Below are 6,389 nucleotides of genomic sequence, written 5' to 3'. Positions count from 1 at the left end.
GCTTATCTCTGACGTTTTACGCCAGCGAAGCTTTTGTCATGGGTGGTAATACCAAAAGAAGAAAGTACCGGACGATATTCGCGGACGGTAAAAGGAAGCGCAAGCCTGTTGAACCGGCAAAGCGGTGCCAACTCTTCGCGCCTCATGTCCACGAGTCGCGTGACTCTTCTCCTGCGGAAGAGCAAGCGGCCATCAGCCGCCGTGACCTTCCTCAAACTGCGCTAGCAAGCGATGATGAACGAGCGAACCTCGGGCAGTCAACAAGCCATGGACCATGGTGCAGCGGGCGACTTTCAACATGATTCAGCGGTGGAACTACTCATCTCGCCAGAGGCCACCGTACAGTCGCGCTCACTATACGCCTCGAGCGCGGCCTGTAGGGGCGCCACTGAAATCCCCCTAGCGGTCCGTTTCGAACGCAGGCGCGGGAGTCCCCGGCCCGCTCCCCCCTGTCGGCGCTGCTTTTGGGGCTCGTTAAAGAGAGCGATTTACCGTTTGTCCACGTTCGAAATGCCGAATAACGTGGAGCAGGCACTCTGTTTGCAAGCCTGTTGTGTTCACAAGAGTATAAACGTTTATGACGCGATCTTAGAAAGATCTATTGAGCGCCGGGCGTGTGTCACAGGCCAGCGTCCCAAAGCCAGCATTTGCATGCAGCTGATTGCAATTCCGCTGCCCTGAAATTTAGTGGCAGTGTCTCCGTAAGCAATGTTTCCTCCGATGGTCATGTTGCGGCCATACACATTATGATGTAAATCGACTTTGTGCACTATGCTCGGTGACAACTTAAGAATGGCACCGGAAGTTGCCGCCGTGCCTTATCACCGTTGCCGGGTGTTTCTCCGCGCGGCGCAAGTAGGGCGTTACTGGGAATATTTTGAACATGGCGTTAGCCGTTCCCGTGATTTTTTGGACTTTATATGCTTATAAACGACTCAAGTGACGACAAACAAACTGCGTGAGACAAGGCAGACGATATCACGCATCCATAGCAAACCCCTTTCAAAACGCGCGCGCACTGACGTCACGGGTCCGGCGCTTTAGCGGAGTGATACACTACATGAGGTGGTGCCGTTCTTGAGTTGTAACCGAGTATACAAAATCCAGCGTAGCACTCATACCTGACAGCACGCAAGTTACGCCTGCCAATATCACATATCAGATATCAGTACCCTGAACAAGCCAATGCTGCATAAATTTCGCAAACATTGTACCAAAGAAGTACGATGAATAATGCAAAATTACACTCCGGAGTCAGCACACGACGACAAATTTAATGCTGGGTCGTCTTGTCCCGAGGTGAGCGCTCGCTAAGATTCATCTGTTACATTTATCCTCCACGAGAAGCGCGAAGATGGGCTTATAGAGTAATCCGCGTCCGCGACCAAACTCTCCTTCGAAACATCGTCGTATGACACTGGGAAGCTGCAGAATCTAGCATAAACCGAAATCAGAGACCCTTATCAGATACGACACTCTTCCAACGAGCCCGTGTGTACGAGATTTCGGCGCACGTTAAGGATCTCCAGGTGGTCAAAATTAATCCGGAGCCCTCCACTACGGGGTGCCTCATCGTCTTCGTTGCGTCGGCCCGATAAACCCTGCAATCAATCAATCAACTCTTTCAACGACACCTCGTATTTCTTGTGAACTGCTTACCCTGTAGTCTTTAAAAAATGCGTCCGCCGAATGATCAGCCGTTCGTTGAAGGCGAAAAACAAACGAAAAGTGAACACGCAGCTTGTGTGTGTGATTAATAAAACGATCATTTGTTGATTTCGCTCCGCATTTGTAAACAACGACAGTTGAGCGTCCTCCCCCAACCCCCCCCCCCCCCCCCATGTCTAGCGAAATATCAGTGCATTTCGCATCTAGTTGGTCTGGTGAATACTACCTTGCTCAAACAAACGTCTTTAGCATTTCAGAAGCTGCACTCGTTTTTTTTTTATTCTCGTACGACTATTCTATTTATTCCTGACTTGCAGACCATTCATTTTCCCGTGGTTTTTTAACATATACCTTGGTTCTTACCATAAGGCATGAGTGGGCACATATCTGACAATGCGCAGCCTTTGAGTGTACTTAACATTTTCGCGTGGCTTATATTCCCATAAAAGGCACAAGTTTTTGTACGCTATTGGGTTATCACATCCCCGAAACATATTTTTCTACGACGTGCATATTCGAAGCAAAGCCGCATTTGTTGTCTTCGCTGCAAAACGAAACAACCTCTTACAGTGCCAATGTCATGTCTAAACGAGGTGACAATAAATAGAATTCACTTGTGCTGACGTGTTCGAAGGTGCCAGCTGTGATATGCTGCTTCCGTCGCCGACGCCCGCAAGAGCGGCCAAGAAGCGCGCAGAACCGCCTCCCCAGGTAGCTCTTGTTGGCGTTCGAGCACTCTACCAAGACGCAGCTGTTTTTTTAAGCGCCTTAAACATGCAGTTAGCTTACAGAAGTCACCTTAACAAGTTGTTTAGTGCGCGGAAAGGCAAAGAGAAGCGAAAGAGAACCAAAACACTGCATGACCACCTATCAGCCACGCAGCGCTAATCCCGCAAACGCCGCGGAGAAGCGGCGGCAGGCGGCGCAGCGATCGCGAATCTCGAGGCGTATATATGACCTACACCGCTCATTAGTATTCACAGCTTTATATGACTTTTGTCTGGCACCCGGGGTTAAAGACCAAGTGCGGATTAGGAGAACAACATCCTAATGAATCAAGCCTTATCCTAACGTATATGGACATAGTCATTGTTTTGACGATATAATCGTCTGAATACTGATGAGCGGTGTAGGTCATAGTGAGCGCGACTGTACATCAGAGGAGCCCCGTGCGTTCTCCTCGCCGATATCGACCGGAACAGGGTGCGCGATCGCAAAAATCGGCAGAGGTACGATTTCCTGAAACCAGATGCAGTGTTCCGCTATCTAACAGCGACCTGAGCGACTCCGATGTGCGTGACGCCGCGCTGAGTTTGCCGTCGACGAGCTCTGGCATTGCGGCTCCGCAGAAGCCCCAGCTCCAATATGGATCGGCGGTAAGCGAGTTTTCAACGCCTAGCACATCGCGGACAATTGAGTCGCACATTGAACCGGCATATGTGTCCGTGGAGGCGGCAGAAGCGCAAGCCTCTAGCGTTCGTGCGTCGCTCCGCGAGGTGTCTGTGACTGAGCCAAAGCTTTCCTTCACAAACAGCCAGGAAGAACTTCCAGAAAGCTCTGATGACCATTTTTTGCTGGTTCAGGCCTCGGCCCTCAACTCCATGGTTGAGCATGCGCTATGCCCTGTCTGCATGGAGAGAGGTTTATTTGTGTAACATGGAGCCGAGTTTGGGCTGGCAACGAAAAAGGAACTTTCTTGCCGTTCTTGCGAGACCAAACTTCACTCCCAGTGGTCTTCGGGAAGAATAGAAGGAACGAAGACTTTTGAGGTGAGCATAAGGCCCATGCAGGCAATGAAGGGGATTGGAAAATGAGCTACTGCCCTGAACGATTTCTGGTCGACCATGAACTTTCGAAACGTGGCCTGCACCACAAAACATACCAAAAACACCGCAATAACATCTTCAAGCCAGCAGCAGAAGCCGCTGCACGTAGTATTTTTGACTGTGCTGTCGAGGCGGTAAAAAAAGTGTATGCTGAGATGGAAGTTACATTGTCAAAGAACATCACCATTGTATATGACGGCACGTGGCTCACACGAGGCCATGCCTCTCACATTGGTGTGGGGTGCGTGATTGAATTCTACACCCGACTTGTTCTAGACTGTGCAGTGCTCTCAAACGTTTGTCTCGGCTGTAGCCTCGAGCCAAAAGAGACTGACCCTAAGTACAACGACTGGAAACGGATGCATCAGTGACAAAAAAACACGGATGTTGCCGCTGGGCACATGGAAGTTGAGGTACCACTTCTGCTCTTTGGCCGCTCGCTGGAAACAAATGGCCTCCGCTACACCACCATCGTTTGTGATGGCGACAGTCGTACGTACCTGGCGTTGTGCCAGGAAGGAGTTTATGGCTTCATTCCGCTCATCAAGGAAGACTGTATAAACCACGTCAAGAAGCGAACGGGGACCCAATTTCGTGCTGTCATCAAGAAGGGACTGAAGGGTATGCCACTGGGCGGAAGAGGAGGCCTCACGCAAGACCTGATCAAGAAGTTGACGACATACTATTGTCTAGCCTTGCGCAACAACAGTGAGGTAGCAGACATGCTGAGGGCAGTGATGGCCACGTTTTACCACGTGACGTCCACTGATGAGTAGCCGCACCATGAGCTGTGTGCAAGCACTGGTCAGCCGAAGCTGAAGGGGAGCCACAGCCAGCCCACAAGTACAGGTTTTCATGGCATTTTGCGGAAGCCCTGCTGCCAGTATATCAGCGTCTGTCAGACCACCAGCTTCTGGCCAGGTGCCAGGGGGGCAAGACACAGAATGCCGCAGAAAGCCTGCACTTGGTTATATGGTCACTGCTCTCAAATGATGAGCACGCCTCATTGTTCACTGTAGAGACAGCAGTACACGAGGCAGTATGCAGGTACAACGCCGGCAACTTGCTTGCATATGCAGAAATGTGCAAGACCTTGGGACTCGAGCCTGGTGCGATAGTCCTCCAAAGGGCAGCTGAAAAGGCTTTTCTACGAACGCGAAAGGCGTCCAAAGTGCACGAAATTAAGGGCAAACGACCAAAGAAGCCACCTGCCAGCAAGGCAGCCAAAGACTACAGCCCTGGCGCATTTTAGGTCACATGGAGACTTTGCAGTGGATTTTCTTCAGGGTGCAATTTTGGCTCAGCAGCTCAGTTCTGACAAGCATATCAAAACAATATAAGCACCGATTTCTGTTCTGTTGGCTCCACTGGATTCCTCACAGTACATTTTGTGTCGTGATAGTGTTAAATTTTGTGCATAATGCCTTTTTTTGTTTGAGCAAGAAGAAAAAAAAAACAAGCTTTTGTACATCACAGTAGATTGTGATATTTTGTACCAAAAGTGTGGTGGTTCAAAAAATATTCAAAGACTGTACCAACATGACTGAACCATTCTGGCACACAGTACAGGCAACTTCAGGGCAGTGCCATGTTTCTTGGTTGTGCCAGCCAATTCACCAAGATGTCGTGTATATGCCTCAAGCAGGGCACTGTAAAATAAAAACCGCTGCACATGTCTCTGTGAAATATTGAATTCTTTTTTGTAAAGCCCATGCAATGCACACACCAAATTTAAACAAAATCAATATATTTTTTACGAAAAGAAAAGTTTACAAATGTTTGAAGCCCGTTTTCTCCAAAGTGCGTTTCTAGCTTATCAGCTCACTAGTGAAAAGCGTAGCGCAACAATGCATGCACCGATTTTTGTGCGGTTTGTTTCGCTGTAATCTTCAAAGTTCACTTTGTGTTGTGACCGTCTCAAATTTTGCAAATACTGTCTGGTTTTTTCAGTATCCGCAATATACCAAAACAAGTTTTTGCAAAAAATAATAGGGTGAAATAATGTTCTTTATAAAAAAAGTGTGGCAATTAAAAAATTCTGATATTTCCTTCTGACATATAATAAAAGCAACTGCAGCTCAGTGCTTTGTTTCTTGGCCGTGCTAGGCTTGTCACAATCTGGCCCTGTAGATGCCTCAGGTAGACCACTCTAAAATAAAAACTACTGAAGATATCTGCGTGAAATTTCAGATTCTTTTTTTCTTAAACATTGGTAATCTACCCACCCAATTTCATCAAAATCCACTAAGAAGTAAAAAAAGTTTGTTTTCAAAGCCACCTCAAAGATATAATAAAAAGACGACTGCGCTTAGAAAGCCTTCACATCAATAAAGAATGTCTGGGCCTTGTCAGCATAGCAGGAGAGAGCGGGCCAAAAAAACGAGGGCACCGCAGCCACATAGCACAATATCCTAGTTTAGAAGCAGAGCCCATCATTTCTTCAGGTAAGAATATTTAAAAGAATGGTTCAAGGCAAGCTGCCAACATAACTTGAGGAAAAGCAAAAATGAAGCGGTTAAACCGGACATCGTCTGCTCGAATTTCAGCAATGGCCTTGATTTCGAAGACTGGCAATATTCAAGTTGCACAAGGTTCCGTCCAAGTTTAAAGAAAAATTAAATTTAGTGTACTCATTCGCCTTGGGCTTACATTTTTTAGGTTAACAGGAAAATTCTTCGATTCCATGTTTATAGCCTGTCGGACTACGGAGGATATGTAACAATAGACCAGTGGACTAGGGCTTATTTTATTGAATTCTTCAGGGTTCGGTGTGGGCTTGGGCTCATATTTTAGAAGTTCGTCAGGCTTGGGCTGAGCTCGGGCTCAGATTTTGCAAATTCGTCGGGCTCAAGTCGGGCTCACATTTCAAAATATGTCGAAAGCGGGCTGGGCCCG

General features: G+C 47.8%; 1 pseudogene; it reads left to right on the top strand.

Moving 5' to 3' along the window:
- The first annotated feature begins 274 nt into the window (after positions 1-274).
- Positions 275-4,746, top strand: LOC144158235 (uncharacterized; annotated as a pseudogene).
- The last annotated feature ends 1,643 nt before the right edge of the window (positions 4,747-6,389 follow it).

Source organism: Haemaphysalis longicornis, unplaced genomic scaffold (genome assembly GCF_048455015.1).
Source record: "Haemaphysalis longicornis isolate Haplotype H1 unplaced genomic scaffold, Haemaphysalis longicornis Haplotype H1 scaffold_1, whole genome shotgun sequence".
NCBI lineage: Eukaryota > Metazoa > Arthropoda > Arachnida > Ixodida > Ixodidae > Haemaphysalis > Haemaphysalis longicornis.
This window is presented reverse-complemented; position numbering and strand designations above follow the sequence as displayed.